Source organism: Parasteatoda tepidariorum, chromosome 8, assembly GCF_043381705.1.
Source record: "Parasteatoda tepidariorum isolate YZ-2023 chromosome 8, CAS_Ptep_4.0, whole genome shotgun sequence".
Taxonomy (NCBI): domain Eukaryota; kingdom Metazoa; phylum Arthropoda; class Arachnida; order Araneae; family Theridiidae; genus Parasteatoda; species Parasteatoda tepidariorum.
Genome location: NC_092211.1, coordinates 15,225,562 through 15,243,376, shown reverse-complemented (window position 1 = coordinate 15,243,376; position 17,815 = coordinate 15,225,562). Strand labels below are relative to the sequence as shown.

The following is a 17,815-nucleotide window of genomic DNA, read 5'->3' as shown; positions in this document are numbered from 1 at the left end:
TTATAACTAAAAATAAAATATACTTTAAATGTAACGCTAGTTTTCAAACGAAAATTGATAACTTATAGTTAGCTTATAAATAATATTTTAGTTGAAATGCTCTTAGTTCTCATGGATTTATTAAGTTAACTTAAAAATTATATGATATGAGCGATATATTTGATCTTGTATCAAAACTCCAAAATAATAATGGAATGGTTCGTTTAATTTTAAAAACAAATTTTTTTTAGGATTTTAATTACAGGCTCAAATAAACATTTAATTTTCTAAATCGTGTTCATGATCAAAACTGCGTAATTTAGATAGATTTGTACTGAACAATGTCTTCTTTTTCAGAATTTGCAGTATTATTTTTCTTTACTTTTAAATGAAACAGCAAAGAAAAATTTCAATCATAACATTTTATGTACTGATCTAGTTACGAATAAAAATTAAAAAAAGAGTTATGTTATGAATTTGTAGAGTTTTTAAAGAATATCGTTGGGATTTTTTCTTTTTTTAAAAAAAAATCGTATTGATGGTCATTGAGAACTAAAAGGTATTTATGCATATAACAGTATTACTTAAATGCTTTTAGAATTTTTCGCAGCATTAAGATTTATTAATTAACATCACAAGCAAACTTTAGCCTTAAATCTTTTCTAGTTCGAAATCTTTAAGTGTTTTTTAGTAAATGGTATACTAGTTACATGTAGTCATTATATAACTTCCATTTTATTGTATATTGATTAATGTATAAATGAATATATTCGAGGTAAAATAGTTCTTATAACCAGATTTTTTTTTAACAAACCATACAGTATTTTTTCTAAAAATAGTATTGATTGAAAAGTTTATATTGGAATAAATTGGTAAAAGTATAATCACGTTATTTATAGAAGCATTAAGTTTTCGATGATATAATGAAATTGAAAGGCCTCGTTTCTGTAAGACAAAAGTAATTTTTGACTTCATAAACATATTTTTATAAAATTAGTTAATTAAATTACATGTTATTGATTTTACTTTCTTTTTATAAATTTTAACAATTCTAACAAGTTTATAATAAGACCTGCCATTAACATCTCTCTTTTCCAAAAAAGGGGGGAAATTGAAGATTTTGTAATACATTGGCGAAAGCTATATAGCGTTAAAACAAGAGAAACACAAAAGGTCTCGTTTCTCTGAGAAAAAAATTATTATGAGGAATCTAAACAGATTTCTAAATTTAAGTTTGTAAATTTAAAAAAAATGTTACTTTTTTAATATTTATTGTAATACCTAACAAATATGTATTTCAAAAGATATTTCATCCTGAACATCAATTGTCTGATGAAATATGTCAGAATCTGACAAAATAACAGTGCCTATACATAATATATTAAATATAATATTATTTGAAACCGGGGTATATTGTATTTAAATACAACTACAGATTTGATTTTTTTATATTACGAAATGTTGCCGCCTTTTTTGCATATGCAAAATTTAAAATGAAGTGCGATTGCTAATAATTTAAAAAAAATTTATGCTCTGCTAGAAAATGATCATAAATATTATGTATAAAATATTGGGCATGCTGAACAAGTCTTATATCTGTGACTATAAAGAAAATTTTCTCTTTAGTCTTAGTTATTATTTTTTATACATGTTTTTCCTCTTTAAAACATTACAGAGAAGCAGCAAGTTAATAATTGTCCTGGTCATTGAAATTACGTAATTTGCTTTCTTCAAATCAGTGGAATTTCATTTCACGGATAATGTAGAAAAAATCATTTAATTGTTAATATTATTTATTTTTCTTTAAAGAAATATATTTTTAATTAAAATTTGACAACATTTTTTATAGGAAACTAAAGGGAAAAAAGCAGGATTGTATTGAGATTTACTAAATTGTTATTTTTATTCAAACTAGAAGTTTTTTCAAATATGGTATTTTAAATTCAAGTATTGCTTGAAAAAGAATGTTTTTTCACCATAAATATTTTTGTTCATTATATTTTCTTTTCTTTTACTCTATATTTTTCAACAAAGCTTGAAAACCATATAACTAACAACTTATTTTAAATCAAAATGTATTAAAACTTCACTGTAAACTTATTTCAAACGACTTCAATTACTATTATTCTATAAATTTTAATAAAAAGAAATGATACTTTTTTTAATGAAATTTTTTAAAAGATGAGAAGTTATAATTATACTTATTCTGATTTTAGATATTTTCTATTGTAATGGTGGTAATTTTTAAAGAATATTATCTGATGAATGTCATCATTCTTTAAAAACACGTCAACATTGCTATATATTTTTGGAATCATTAAGTTATTTAACACGAAATTATTTTTAAGCAGAATTTATAATGAATGTCAAAATAGTGATGATGATGATGAGTAGTTTATATAATGAATGTCAGAATTTATTTACAAGATTTTAGTAAAATCTAGTAAATTTATTTAAACAAAATTTTATAAATTCGAAACAGTCATTCAATATAATTTCATTATTTATTTTTTTTATGTAATATAAAAATGTATAACGAGATAGATAGTTTGAGTTCCTATTATAATTTATATTTCTAAATGCATTAACCATAAAAATGAATAGGGATCAAGTAATTATGTATGCACATTTTAATAAACTGCACAATGTTATAAATTGCTAATTCCAACAATTTAACTATAAAAGTACTTACTTGTTCAAAAAGTATTCAGTATTTAAACCGTTAAATATTGAAGTTCTATTTATCATCAAGATTTAAACAGAATGAACTGATAATTCAAAGAAAGATGCAAAATACATTGGAAATCATTTTTGTTTATTTTTAGAACTAAATTACGTGCATTATATAGAAAAAAGTTTTAAAATGTTTAATTCACGATATTAAAAAAATAACTGTCTTAATTAATTCACCAGGATATAGTAAAATAAAACTCATCATTATTTGCTATATTTTTTTACCTTTAAAAGTGATACATAAGGGAATCATATTCCAAACATAATTATATTTTAAATTTCTTCAAGAAACATTCATTTGATTTACGTGTATCAAATATGAAAACAATTTCACAATTCATAAGCATTGATGTAACATAAGGATAGTATCATTCATTTCGGTACTAAGTACTTGATATAATTCATGATTTACTACGCATTTTAGAACACACTTTTAAGATTCAAAATTGCTATAAAGCATATACAAAGTTTTAATTAAATTTAGGAAAAATTTCTAAAACGAAATGTTTACCAATTTCCTCTAAAAAAAATTTAACCATATGTATCCAAAATGTGTAAAATTAATAATTAGTTTGAAATACAATTTTAAAATTAAAGAAGAACGCAAATGTTTTTTAAAATATAATGCTTGTTACATATTTTAGAACCTGAAATACATTTTTGACATTTTTTGTGTACCTCTATTTTTAAATTATAATGCTTATAAACGTTACAAAGGGTTACGTTATAAAGGGCTGTATAAAAACCCTATAAGGTTAGTTTTTTGTGTGTCTCCCTAGAGAACATTTCCAAGTTACAGTTTAAACTCGCAACTGTCATAAGAAAGTTTGAAATCATTAAAATGTTTAATAGCTCTTTCAAGAATTAAGACAAGCATGCAATATATAAGATTAAATATTTTTGCTTCATCAGGCATACAAATCAAACAAGAGCTAATATAATCAACGAAAGACCCAATAATTCAAGAAAAACATGATTCGATCTCGCTGGAACAAAAACATTACCCATCATTTAATAGAAAATATAGAAATAACTTACATCTAAGTATATTAATGAACAATCCATGGTCATTTACCATAGCAACGAACTCACTGATGTAAATATTGAATATTTTTCGATGAAACTCAACATTCCCACCGACTGTGAAGAGAATATTAGGATCATCATTTGTGAAAAATGTGCGTCGTTCGTCCTTGAAATATCAATCATTGTTAAAAATGCTGACTTCTATAGCCACTGAGTCTGCCATACAGGGTACCAACCAATGGCTTGAGAACCATCCCACGCAAGGGGGTTAATGGACACTTTGGTTAGTCCAGGACCAAGGGGGGCTCAATAGAAAGGGACAACCATTTTACATTTCTGACATAAATTTATGTTTTGGCTAAATATAGTGTACCTATATGGATAATCTTAATACTTTTCATGATTAATGTCTTGTTTATCACTTTTTTTAAAAAAAAATAAAATACAAAAATCACAAAATTAGTGTTTATCATTTGAGCTATATTCCATATATTTTTTTTCTATTTTTTAATTTAATTGTTTTTAAATTTATAATAGATTAAATAATTTATAGAAATATTAATTTATTGTAATAAATGCATGCACAATATAGATATAACTTTAAAATCATTATCTTTGATATTGTTACTAGTTTTTCATTTTTCCTTATTATTTTCAGCTGTTAAATTAATGCAAACATTCAAACTTTATCAAATGTAGATTTTTTATTGAAAGTTAAATACCTATTAAAAATGTTGAATATTTGCTTTTAAAATAATAGACTTTGATAAGTATCTTATACAAGTGAAAATTAATTTAAAGTACCCCAATTATTCATGTATGCAAATTAGACTTATTAAATTACTTACAGTTAATGAAGTGTTATAATAAGCTTAAATAACAACTTAGAGAACTAGCTATTTGAAATTTAGCGAAATAGCTAACACAATTTTAAAAAGCCCTAATACAAATAATAAAAATAATTATATGCAGGAAAAAATATTGCGATTAAACCTCCATTTTGAAAGACGTATAAATCGAATATGTAGTTTGTATTGTGAAATAGTGTGTAAAAGAGGTGACATCCTTTAATGATATATTCTCTAAAACGCACAAATTATTTGAAATTGCTATCGTAAACTACTTATGTAAGGAAAGAATTTATGCAATGCTAGCATAATTTATTAACTTATCACTTTACGAATGATTAGCTCAAATTCATATATGCATTATCAGCTAAATATTAAAAGAAAAACAACCTTACTTTTTAATAATGCATAAAAAAACTGATGATATTAAACATTGTGAATAGCATACAGATAATAATAAAATCAGGCAGATTATTTTAAAGTGTTATTTTATGGAAAATATTGGAAATACCTTATTTAATTTTATAATTAGCTTTTTAAATGGGTTTTCTCAATTTAATTTAGATAATATCACATAATACTTCAAAAATCTGAAAAATTACATTACATAAAAAATTAAGTAAGTATCTTTTCAGATCATATACAAGGAAAAAAAATTAAATAAGGATAAATGCTGTTCCCAATTAGTGTCGTAACCTAAATTATTCAAGTTGCAAAGGTAACTTTATTATATTTAGGATATCTATAGTACGTAAAATGTTAAAAACAATGTTGAATAATTCATTTGCTGAAACAAATCATTTAATCTTTTGTTTTTTAAGGGAGAAATTTTTGAGAAACATTATGTTTTGATAAGATACATAAAAAGAAACGAATTCCTCTAAAAATAAAAAGGGAGGGATAAGATAAGTTAAGACTTCGTTCAACCTTACTGATAAAGTTACTCTAATATTTATTTCAGTTTTGTGACAGATTCTTGACGGAATAATTTGTGATTTTTATCTTACATTTTATTTTCTAATGAAAAGAAAAAACTAACATTTTTGTGGAATTTCTGCTTGTTCACAATTTATGTCCTCTATTTGTGCCTCAATTTATGTAAATGCATGAAACTCATTATACCATCACATTTTAAGAGCAGTTATTTGAAGATGTAGCGGTTATTAAATCAATCCTTCATTTTAAAATCGTCAAGTATTAAAATATAAGTTTGAATGCAATTCCTAATTGGATGAGCGATATGCAAAAATATTGCATTATTAATAATGCGTTATTTTTGGTAATATTAAACCCCATTGTGAAATGTTTTTCAATTTAAAAAGCTTTTATGTATGGTATTAAGTAACCGTTACAAAATTATTTACTAAAATATAATATTAATGTAAAACGTAGCAATTATTGCTGAAATTTTGCTGAAAAGATGTACTTATGTAATTATAATTAACAATGAAATTATAAGGTTATAAATAAATGGAATATTCATGAGATTATAATAGAATGTTTAAACAAATTCAAACATAAATTTAAATGCAGTCATAAATAGTTGAATCTTGTAACATTTATATATAGATTAAGTTGTACCCATTTTTATGAAAATAGCATTATGTAGATACGAAATCAAATTAAAAATCATTAAAAAAAACTTAAAAATTACTGAAATGGTTTTTTTTTATTTGAAAAAGTTTTGTGTCATAAATTTTAGAGAGGAATGTAAAATTTCGAATTCTATAAAAGTGTAAAGCTCTTTAATTTTACATGAAAAAAAGTAAATTTATAATAGAATTTATTAAACTATTGAATGTTAATTAATAGATAAATTATTATCAAAACTCAATATATTTCTACTTTAAGAAATATTTTCCAGTTGGATTTGAAAATATAAATAGGTTGCATTATTAGTTTAACTCTTGATATTCTCTGCTATTTAAAACTTTTTTCAGAAATAAATAATGTCTATAACATTTAGCATAATCTCTATAACATATTAGGAAGCCCAAAGATTAAAATAAGCATACACCATAGCAAAATATATCTAAATGTATTTATATGCTGTATTATACTGTAGCATGATATATTATTTTGTAATTTGAGTACAAAATAAATGAAAAAAGAACATTTTACTGTTAATACTTGTCTGTACGAGTTAAATAATATGCTAGAGCAATATTACAAAACATTATTATTAAATGTTTTTTTAAGTCATTATCACAAAATATAACACAGTTACTAAAATGTATCATTTAGGTAATAATTCCAATAATAAAGAAAAAAAAAGTATCACCCAAACTTGTGAAGAAAATTCATTTATGTCTTTCAGAAAATTCCCTGTTTCTAAAGCGAATTTGATGCCTTTGAATAATAAGCCAAAAGAAACTTCTTTGTTGAGAAACAGCTGTAAAAGAAAAATAAAAGTTTAAATCTTAAGATTTATTTAGAAAAACTAAAGCCTTTAACATGTCAAAACTAATGCAAGATTTATTTAGTTAATTAAAACATTTCTAAAATAGTTTTTAAAGTATCTTAAAATTTTTATCATTTAGAATTTCGCTATCTTTAATTCTGAATAATTTAATCAAAAATTTTATAAATTCACAGATGAAGATAAAATTATGTTTATTTTATATCAAGATTATCAAACATTATTCATTATTCTAGGCGTGAAAAAGAGCACCAGAAAAAACGAACACCCGGAGAAAAAGCGCTAAAAAGAAAGGACTTAAAAATCATTTCTTAGAATATATCATTACTAAATTAGATTTATTAGACTAATTTTATATAACTAATTTATTATTTGACTAATTTAAAGTATGGAACTTTTTGTAATCTTTTTCCCTGCCTTCTTAAATAATTTCAGTTGAAGCTTTTAAAATGGAAAATTTACTAGAAACAAATGTTTTAACACGTTTTAATAACAAATATTCAAAATAATTGGAATTATATGTCTTTTATTGCATTTTTTTAAAATGGAGATTTCCGAAATGCTATCATTACTTCTCAGCTGACACTTAATATTAATTTGTAAAGTACAGTTTATAAAATAAAAATCAAATTCAACTAAATTTATAAAAAAAAAGATTTTTTCCCTTATATATATAAATATAAAATACTCTTGTTATTGGAGCAATTTGTTTTTTGCTCAGTTGGAATTAAGTTTATTAGGTAAATGTAAATTAATACACTTATTAGAATTAACCTCAATTAAAAACACCACTTAAACTTAACATCACTTAAAATTAAAAATGTTAAGATTATGTAATGTGCTGTTAGACTGCAAATTTAGGTTTTAATTGTTTTCATTTTTATTATACTTGTTCCTTTTAAAATCAACAATTGTTTAAAAAATCAATTTCATTGCTTCTTGACACTTACTTCTTTACTTACTTTAGATCAAAAATTTAAAGCATATGTGTTTATCATCGTAAAGCCATATGATGACCATTAATCGATCACAATTTTTTTAATAATTCTTCTCATTCAAACTCAACGATTCTATTTCTTGTGGTTTATCATGCACTCTTTTCTGGAGCTTTTCCGGCGTTTTTTTAAGAGCTTTTCTTCCTTGATTCGCTCCTTTTTTCTAACCTCTAGTTGTCCAAAATATTTCGTATAATAATTAGCTTTGTTACGTTATTAGTCATTTTACTTTAGCTATCCTATAAATATTATTTTATTTTAACCTCATTAATTTATATTATATACGAATATTGCAATTTCAGTACAGTTCATATTTGACAAGATCAGTTAATAATTTTAGATTATTTATTCAATTCTGCAATAATTAAATATTGATGCATCTGCGCATGGATCATGCATATGACACTTATAAAATCAAATTAAACAATACGTTTATCAAGTTAAATTAGATTTATAAGAATTAGAATCACAAGTTCTGTAAAGGAATGAAATTCTTAAGAAGACTAAAATTCATTGGAATGATGTGGTTAAATTAAAAGGAAAAAATTATGTAATTGTATGTCCTTACTCGTGTAATCTGAATAAGATTTTCAACTATTACTATGCAGTTTAAAATATTTCTAAGTAATATTTCTACTTTAGTATTCTTTTATTTATTTTAAATTTTGATACACGAAGTGTAAGTTGCAAAATATTTTAAAATAAAGAAATTTAAAAATAAACCAAAAAAAATTGAAATAGAAGTNAGGGTGAACTCGATGTTTAGGTAAATGTAAATTAATACACTTATTAGAATTAACCTCAATTAAACTTATCACTACTTAAACTTAACATCACTTAAAATTAAAAATTTTAAAATTATGTAATGTGCTGTTAGACTGTAAATTTAGGTTTAAATTGTTTTCATTTTTATTATACTTGGTATTTCTAAAAGCAACAATAGATTAAAAAATCCTTTTTATTATTTCTTCACACTTACCTCCTTACTTACTTTAGATCAAAAACTTAAAACATACGCGTTTATCGTCGTAAAGTCATATCATGACCATTAATCGATCATAATTTTTTTAATAATTCTCCTCATTCAAACTCAATGATTCTATTTTTTGTGGTTTATCATGCACTCTATTCTGGAGCTTTTCCGGCATTTTTTTTCAAGAGCTTTTCTTCCTTGATTCGCTCCTTTTTGCTAACCTCTAGTTGTCCAAAATATTTTGTATAATAACTAACTAAAGTAAAATTACTAGTAACCTAACTAAAGGTTACTAGTAATTTTACTTTAGTTGTCATATAAATATTATTTTATTTTAAGCTCATTAATTAATATTATATACGAATATTGCAATTTCAGTACAGTTCATATTTGACAAGATCAGTTAATAATTTTAGATTATTTATTCAATTCTGCAATAATTAAATATTGATGCATCTGCGCATGGATCATGCATATGACACTTATAAAATCAAATTAAACAATACGTTTATCAAGTTAAATTAGATTTATAAGAATTAGAATCACAAGTTCTGTAAAGGAATGAAATTCTTAAGAAGACTAAAATTCATTGGAATGATGTGGTTAAATTAAAAGGAAAAAATTATGTAATTGTATGTCCTTACTCGTGTAATCTGAATAAGATTTTCAACTATTACTATGCAGTTTAAAATATTTCTAAGTAATATTTCTACTTTAGTATTTTTTTATTTATTTTTAATTTTGATACACGAAGTGTAAGTTCCCAAAATATTTTAAAATAAAGAAATAAACAAAAATATAATGCAATACATTAATAATAAGTGATAATACAAATGATATTTGTTTCACCAAATAGCTGAGTAAAATGATAAAAGAATAACATATCTGAATTAATTCGTATTATGTTTTCTTTTTAACAATTAGTTCACAATAATATAATTATTTCTTCTTGCAAAAGGTCCTAGAAAATTTTTTGTATATTTTTAAATTAGTACACTGAATGTATATGTTTGTGTTTTTTAATCACAAACTATACTTTTGTATTATCTAATCATAAACAAGAAAAAATTATCAAATTTACCAGAAAATATGCAAAACAATTAAAAACATTAAAAAATTATCCTTATTATTTGGATTTAATGACATTTTTGTTCTTGTAATTTGGGTAACAGTATAAACACTTTTAAGCAAATTGTCTTTAGTATAATTTGTCTTTATAAATTTTCTGCATCATATTCTGTTAATTAGCTTTTAAGAAATTTAAAAAAATATCCTAATTTAAAATTAATTTTTTTTCTCTTTATTTTTATGACATATAAACCACTTTTTTAGAAACTTAATAAAGTTTACTTAAAATCTAAAAATTGAAAAAATAATTAGTTTTTGCGGTACTATATAATTTATTTATGGATAAAATGACCAAATATATGAGGGGATCTAAGATCAAATTTGAGACAAAAATCATCAGTTTATTTTTCACTACTTCAAAGAAAATTAAGATAAATATGTTTAAAATAAAAACGAATTCGCATTTAGGATGCTCTTAAAATTATTTTGATATCAATTATTTTTAAACTTCCATCTCTCATCCAGAAAGAATAGTTTATTGAATATTTAAGTCATGTGATGCATAAAATCACATTCCAAGATATTCAAAAAAGTGTATCTCAAACATTATATTGAAATATCTTCTGATATAATTACAGCCAAATCCCGCTATAGTGAACACGGATTATAGTGAACTCCCGGATATAGTGAACTATATGTTCGGTTTCGTGACTTGCTATACACGTATAATGTTATCTTTTGTGGATATAGTGAACTAAAAACGTGAGGAAGTTGAATAATATGAACTTTTTTCCGTCTTCGACTGATTTTTTTTCTTCATTTTTCAAATAATTTTGAAATGTCTACCAAAATATTCAAGACATTCCAAGATATTCAAAAAAGTGTATCTCAAGCATTATATTGAAATATCTTCTGATATAATTACAGCCAAACACCGCTATAGTGAATACGGATTATAGTGAACTCCCGGATATAGTGAACTAAATGTTCGGTTCCGTGACTTGCTATACACGTATAATGTTATCTTTTGTGGATATAGTGAACTAAAAGCGTGAAGAAGTTGAATAATATGAACTTTTTTCTGTCTTCGACTGATTTTTTTTCTTCATTTTTTAAATAATTTTGAAATGTCTACTTCAAAATAAATACTTATATTGATTTTTAAAACCATCTATAGAATGGAATGAAGCGATAAGCATTTTTTTTTAGTTTTCTTCTATTCTCACTTTTCCATCCCTAAACTAAGGCCAACCCAGGCAGATGTATGGACAAATTTTTCCCTGCATAAACTAAAGATTACTAATTTTTTTTTTCTGTACACAAGACGAAGAGTAATAAAAAATAAAAGCAAGTTAACACATTTTTTGGTACTACGTATTATTTTTCAGTCATTCTTGCATTTATTGGTCAATTATAGGTCAATTGGTCAATCTTGCTTAATTGGTCAATTATTTGAATAATGTATAATAAAAAGAAGTTTGGAACCATTAGTTAAAATTTTTAGCTAATGGTCCCACCGGTATAGTTAACTCCCGGTTATAGTTAACTGAAATTTCGGTCCCTTGAAGGTTCACTATAGAAGGGTTTGACTGTACTAAAGAATAGAAATCAGAATATATAACTATTCTTTAAGCTTCCATAATATTCGTAAAAAATATGATTTTTTTTAACTGAGTTGTTTAATTCACATAAAAATATTGAGAATTAATTCTTTAAGCATGCATTCGAACGTGTTTTGGTTTATACTTAATCGTGTATGAAAATTATGAAGTTCATGTAAGGATTATAGAAAGTATGGTATTTACAGGAAGGTATTTCTTGCTAACTAGTATGGTTAAAAAATATATTGACTGAAAAAACAGCGTTTTCTCAAAAAATAACCAATAAAAGACAAAATAAAACAATAAATTGAAAGTTCCATATGATCTGTCTGTCCTCATGAAGGCTACATGCCTTGTTACTTAGTATTTCAACAACCAAGACACTTGAAAGAGTCTGAAGTTTGCTAAAAAAAAATTATTATTAATTTATTGCTAGAAGAGAAAAAAAATCAATTAATTATCACAAAAAATACACTTAAATATGAAGAGCAAACATTATAATTAAAAACATTATTGAGCATTTAGTAATCAAAATGAGTTTATTAGTTATTGTATAGTTTTTAATTGAGAAGTAATTTTTTTGATGATTTTGTGCATTGATTCAGTATTCAAGGGAAAAAGCGCAAACTCAACGCAAGAAATACTAGAGTTATTAATAAGGGTGAACTCGATGTGAATAAATCGCAAATAATTGGACAAAAGTGAATACCAAAGTTTTGGTTTTTAAAACTAGAACCTTTCTCAGTGTCCAAACACAAAAAGATTTTGTGTTATGTGTTTTAACACTCAAAACAGCTTTTGTTTACGTAACTCAAACTATAGAATATCCACGTTTGTCCAATTTTTCACATTGTTTAGTTTTATTATAACATTGCACAAAACGAAATCGTATTAAATAGTATAGTTACTAATTTTTTTTAAACATTTAAACCAGTTTTCTGATTTTTCTTGTTATACTTTTTCCTGGTTTTCGTTTTCTCCATTTACATTTCTACAGTCTTCATTTACTAATTAAATACAATTAAAAAAAGGAAGAGAAATAGAAAGGAAAAGATACCGAAATTAAATTTATAAATTTAATGAAAATTATTGAATATTTAAAGAGATTTAAAAATAAAAAGGATGGTGTTTGAAAACATAATTTTAAATTTATTCTTAAAATCCTNTTTTTTTTTTTTTTTTTTTTTTTTTTTTTTTTGAGCAATAACTTAAAAGTCATACTTCTATGTAAAATATTTATTACATGGAGTACTTACTATAGTCAGGAGTTAGTAACTTTTAAAATCGAAAACTTAGCTTAACAATTATGCTCCGAAAATGAGTAAAATTTAAAATAATGTAATATAAAATTTAGTGCTATTTTAAGAAATCTTTTTAATTTTCGGTTAAATTTCTGAAATAAAGCACACATTACTTTTAGCATTATTTTCAATCCGCAAAATTTCATAGCTATTTAAATAAATTTGATAAGTGCATTCAAAAACATTTAAAACTTTTAAAATTTATTTTCCTCAAAATTGTGTATTTAATTCAAATTTTAAAAAAGGGAATTAACTAAAGGGAATTTACTGTAAGAAAAAGGGAATTTACTGTCAAATTCTAAATCATTAAAATAAGATCACATAGGAAAAATTAGGGAGTTCACTCGTAAACTGTAAGACTTAATAAGTAAAATTAGACTCCTTTATAAAATTAGTTGCAAATCTTGATGGTTTCTTCCACAAGTTATGTTTCTGATGAAGGTCCGCCTTGAGTTTTATCTGAAAAAAGAAGAATATACCAATTAATAAAAGTATTAAAATAATTTAGGTCATCTTTTTAAGAAAACAGTACCAGGTGGAATATTGTTTTAAATTGGATCCTTCAATGCATAATATCATGTATTGAATCTATAAGATCTAATAAATCAAGTTTAATAGATCTAATTGATAAGACCTTATCAAATCTATTCATTAAATTTACCTTGTAAATAAATTAATTTTAAATTTATTCAAACTAGATTTCATGTCAGTTTATTCAAATTAATTTCCACGTCAATTTTTCAAAGTACCAGCTGAATGAATCTCTTTAAATTTTGGCAAGTTACCTTCCATATAAACTTATCCAAATTACATAATAACTAAATTATCTCAAAAAACCACGCAATAAAATACGTACCCATGAAACATTTTAATTGAAATGACAAACTCTGTTATTCTTTTAAAAAAAAATACTCACCTAAAATCAGTTTCTTTATAGAATAAATGATGATATCTGTTTGTTAAATATAATGGAACTATTTATGGGCTTTTATGTACACATTGAATTTACCGAATTATGGTTATTATTTTAATTTTATTGAATTAAGTAGATTCGTGTTTAAACAATTGATAATTTCCATTTCTGTCAAGATATTTATGATCTCATTATTGGGTTAAAATAAGTTCTAGAAATTCTCATTATTATCGGGTTTGAAAAAAACTTTTTATGAAATAGACCCACAGTCTAAATAATATCAAAGCATATTTTATTTATTATTTTACTCAAAATATAAATATTAAAAAAATTCAAAATGTTATATTGTAAACTTTTTTGTTTTAAACAAGATTTAATAAAGTTTTAAATTAATAATTTCCACATTATGTCGCTATTTTGTCTGCAACTATTCAGTTAAGGAAATACAACTTTGCAATTCTGTGTGTTATGGTTCCTTATTGAAAAAAAATGATCATTTTACCATTTAAGGAAATGAAAGAAATTTTTTCTAGAAGACATCAATCTAATTTTGAGACATAATCAATTTAAATGTAAAAATTATTTGTGACCAACCTAATAGATAGTTTAACAATGAAACACATTTTATTTACCACAAATTGTTATTTGTTTTGTATCAAAGATACCTTCATACATAAGATACCTTAAATGTGGTTGAGAAATTTGCGAAAAACTTTTCCAAAGAAATTTAAAACTCACTGCTTAGAATAATTAATCTCACTCAAGAATTTTTTCAAAGCACCAAACCTAATAATTTACTTTCGATAAATAAACAAATAATAGTTAAAATTTTATAAATCTCAGTTTTTTCCTTAACTTTAAACCAATATAGTTTTTCAAGAACAATTAAAATTGACATCTAAAATTATTAGAACTAGCAGTCACATAAGATTATTAGAACAAGCACATTAGAATTGGCAATCATGAAAATTCAGGTAAATGTTAGTTTATTGATTTGAGGTAATTTGTGTAAGTTACTAAGTAAATTTGGATTTAATTTAAAATGCTATCTCCTTAACTTAAAAATGTTATTTAGACTGAGGTGAATTTAAATTAAGAAAATACAATATTTTATACAATATATTATTAAAAATGGCTAAAAAATGCTTGTCCAATCTATTTTTTTTTTAAATTTATGCAAAATATGTGTGGAATGTAAATTTCTATGTGCAATATGAAATTCTCATCAGTTAAAGGTAATATGTTATTCAATTGGAAAAGTATAAATTAACATTGATTCAGAATTTAAACGAATGTCAATTTTTGGAATTGATGTAATTTGAATGGAACTATTATTGATTACGATTTGTAGTAATTGAGATACAGAGTTTAATAAATATTGAATGTTAATTATTAAATATTAATATTAATTAAATTGTTTAATTCATTTAATCTGAATAAATATCAAATTTTAATTCCGATTAAACAATTCAATTTCTCAAATTAGTGTAATTTGAACTAAATACAAAATGAAATCATATTCGCAGTTCATATTGAGGTACGTAGTAATTCTTCATCTCTCCAATAAGTTCTTAACAAATTTTTAAATTTCATAACTATCGTGAGAGACTTTTACAAATGTTATTGATGCATTTTTTGGTCATATTTTTAATAAGCAATCAATGATAAATATTTTTAATAAGTAATCAATGATTTTAAATAAGAAATCAATGATAAAAATCAATGATAAGCAATCAATGATTTTAAATAAGAAATCAATGATAAGCAATCAATGATTTTAAATAAGAAATCAATGATAAAAATCAATGATAAGCAATCAATCAATTCCATTTCTACTTTAAGTTGTATGTTATTTAATTGTTCATTAATGGATGATTCACCTTCAAACTAATGTCAGTTTATTAACTCTGCAGAATTAGAATTAGAGATTAAATGCCGCAATATTCATAATTAACATTAAAATGCGTAAATGCTGCTAATATTTTAAAATTCTTGAGACAAAGTATCATCAGCATCTTAAATAAAATCTCAAGAAAATTATCAATTTCGTTTCCTTGTTTTATTAGATTAAAAAAAAAAGAAATACTAAACCCATTATGGTGCACAGAACATAAATTACTTATCAGTTATAACACACATAGAAAACATTTTCTGCGAACAAAGCTCGCACTTATGCATTTTCAGATTCTTAAGAAATGATAAATATTTAAAAAATGAAAAAATTCTGTGTTTTTGTCATATTTTTTGATTTTTTTTACCGCAAGCTTCCACAAAGTCTGAGAAACTACAGCAGAACGAAATTGAGACTGAAAAAATTCAAGATGAATATGAATTAGAATAGAGATATGAGATTAAAAGTCGTAATATACGTAATGAACACTAAAGAACGCAAGTATTATTAATATTTTAAAATTTTTCAGACAAAGTATCATCATCATCTTGAACAAAATCTCAAGAAAATTATCAATTTCATTTCCTTTTCGTATTCCATAAAAAAATACTGAACCAACTACAGTGTACTGAATATAAATTACTTATAGCACAGATTGAAAACATTTCCTGCGAACAAAGCTCGCACTTATGCATTTTCAGATTCGTGAGAAATGATAAATATTTTAAAAAACGAAAAAATTCTGTGTTTTTGTCTTTTTTTTTATCACAAGCTGCCACAAAGTCTGAGAAACTGCAGCAGAACAAAATAAAGACTGTTAACATTCGAAACGAATACATTTTTTAGCAACGGTGCTTCAAAACTGAAAATTTTGTTTTTTAAGACTTAACAGAAATCCTTATTCAGAGAAAGCAATAAATTTTCTTTCAACAATGCTGTTTTGTGAATCAGCTGTAGATCAGTTGCATAAGGTAGAGCGATGCATAATGTGGTATGGTGGAATCGCAACATGGTTGGGCAAACCCGGAAACTTTACAAAATCTTCGTTTTTCCTCTACAAAGAATCGAACATCCATCGATTCTGAGGGAAAACGAAGACAGTGTTTGAATGCACTCAAATTTTCTATTTTCTTTGATTACAAAACTCATTTATCATTATACATTTACCAAATGCAAAATATCTGCGAGATTCTAACTGAAATAACAGGAAGTTTTATTTCCTGTGAAAAAACTTGGTTTTCCTTTTTTGGAGCTCTTCTTTTCATTCTATTTACTTGCGAAAATAATTTTTTATCATACTTGATTTGTAATTGTGGGCGCGATTGAAAAAAAATGGCAACAGAACGAATCCCAAACAACATTTATTTTATTTAGTTGTTCAATAATTTTTGATTTTTTTCTATTTATTGTTATTTTTTGCAATTTTTTACTGGAATGAACTTTTAACGAAAAATTATTTAAGTTTGATTCTTACCAAAGATATTTTCTCGGTTAAAGAAATGACATTACACTGTAAATTTTAAAGTTAAGTTTTTTCATAAATGTAAAAAAAATCTTCCTTTTTTCCATTACAAAGAATCTGACATATACATCAATTGCTATCGAAAGGGAAAATACGGTTTGAATACATTCAAATTTTCTATTTTTTGTCATTAGAAAGTTGATTTATTATTACACAAGTGACAAACGCAAATAACCAGCAAGAGGCTAAATCAAGGAACCGGAAACTTTACTTATTCTAGAACAGAGGTTCTTTTTCTTTTTTCCAAGATTTTATTTACTTAAGAAAACTGTTTTCTTTCTCTCAAAAGTTTGATTTAAAATCGTGGGCGCACTTGAACAAAAAATTGGAATGAGCAAATTTAAGTCGGCATTGATTTTATTTATTAAACACCGAAGTTTTTTATAATATTTTAATGAAATTAAATTTCAACCAATATTATATAAGTTCGATTCTTTAAAGGGAAATTTTTTGGCTAATGGAATAATATTGCATTTGAAATTAGTAAATTTGTTTAAAAACTTTACAGTTTATATTTTTATGGTTTTTACTGTCAATTAATGAGAT

General features: G+C 24.1%; 1 long non-coding RNA gene across 2 annotated transcripts in view; it reads right to left on the bottom strand.

Annotated features, from left to right (window-relative positions):
• Positions 1 to 4,136, bottom strand: part of LOC107450672 (uncharacterized) — a 180,631-nt gene extending 176,495 nt beyond the window's left edge. For both annotated transcript variants that reach the window (XR_006225030.2, XR_011637388.1), the window contains exon 1: positions 3,751 to 4,136. This is a non-coding gene — a long non-coding RNA (uncharacterized lncRNA). The remainder of the gene's footprint in view (positions 1 to 3,750) is intronic.
• Between the last annotated feature and the right edge of the window lie 13,679 nt (positions 4,137 to 17,815).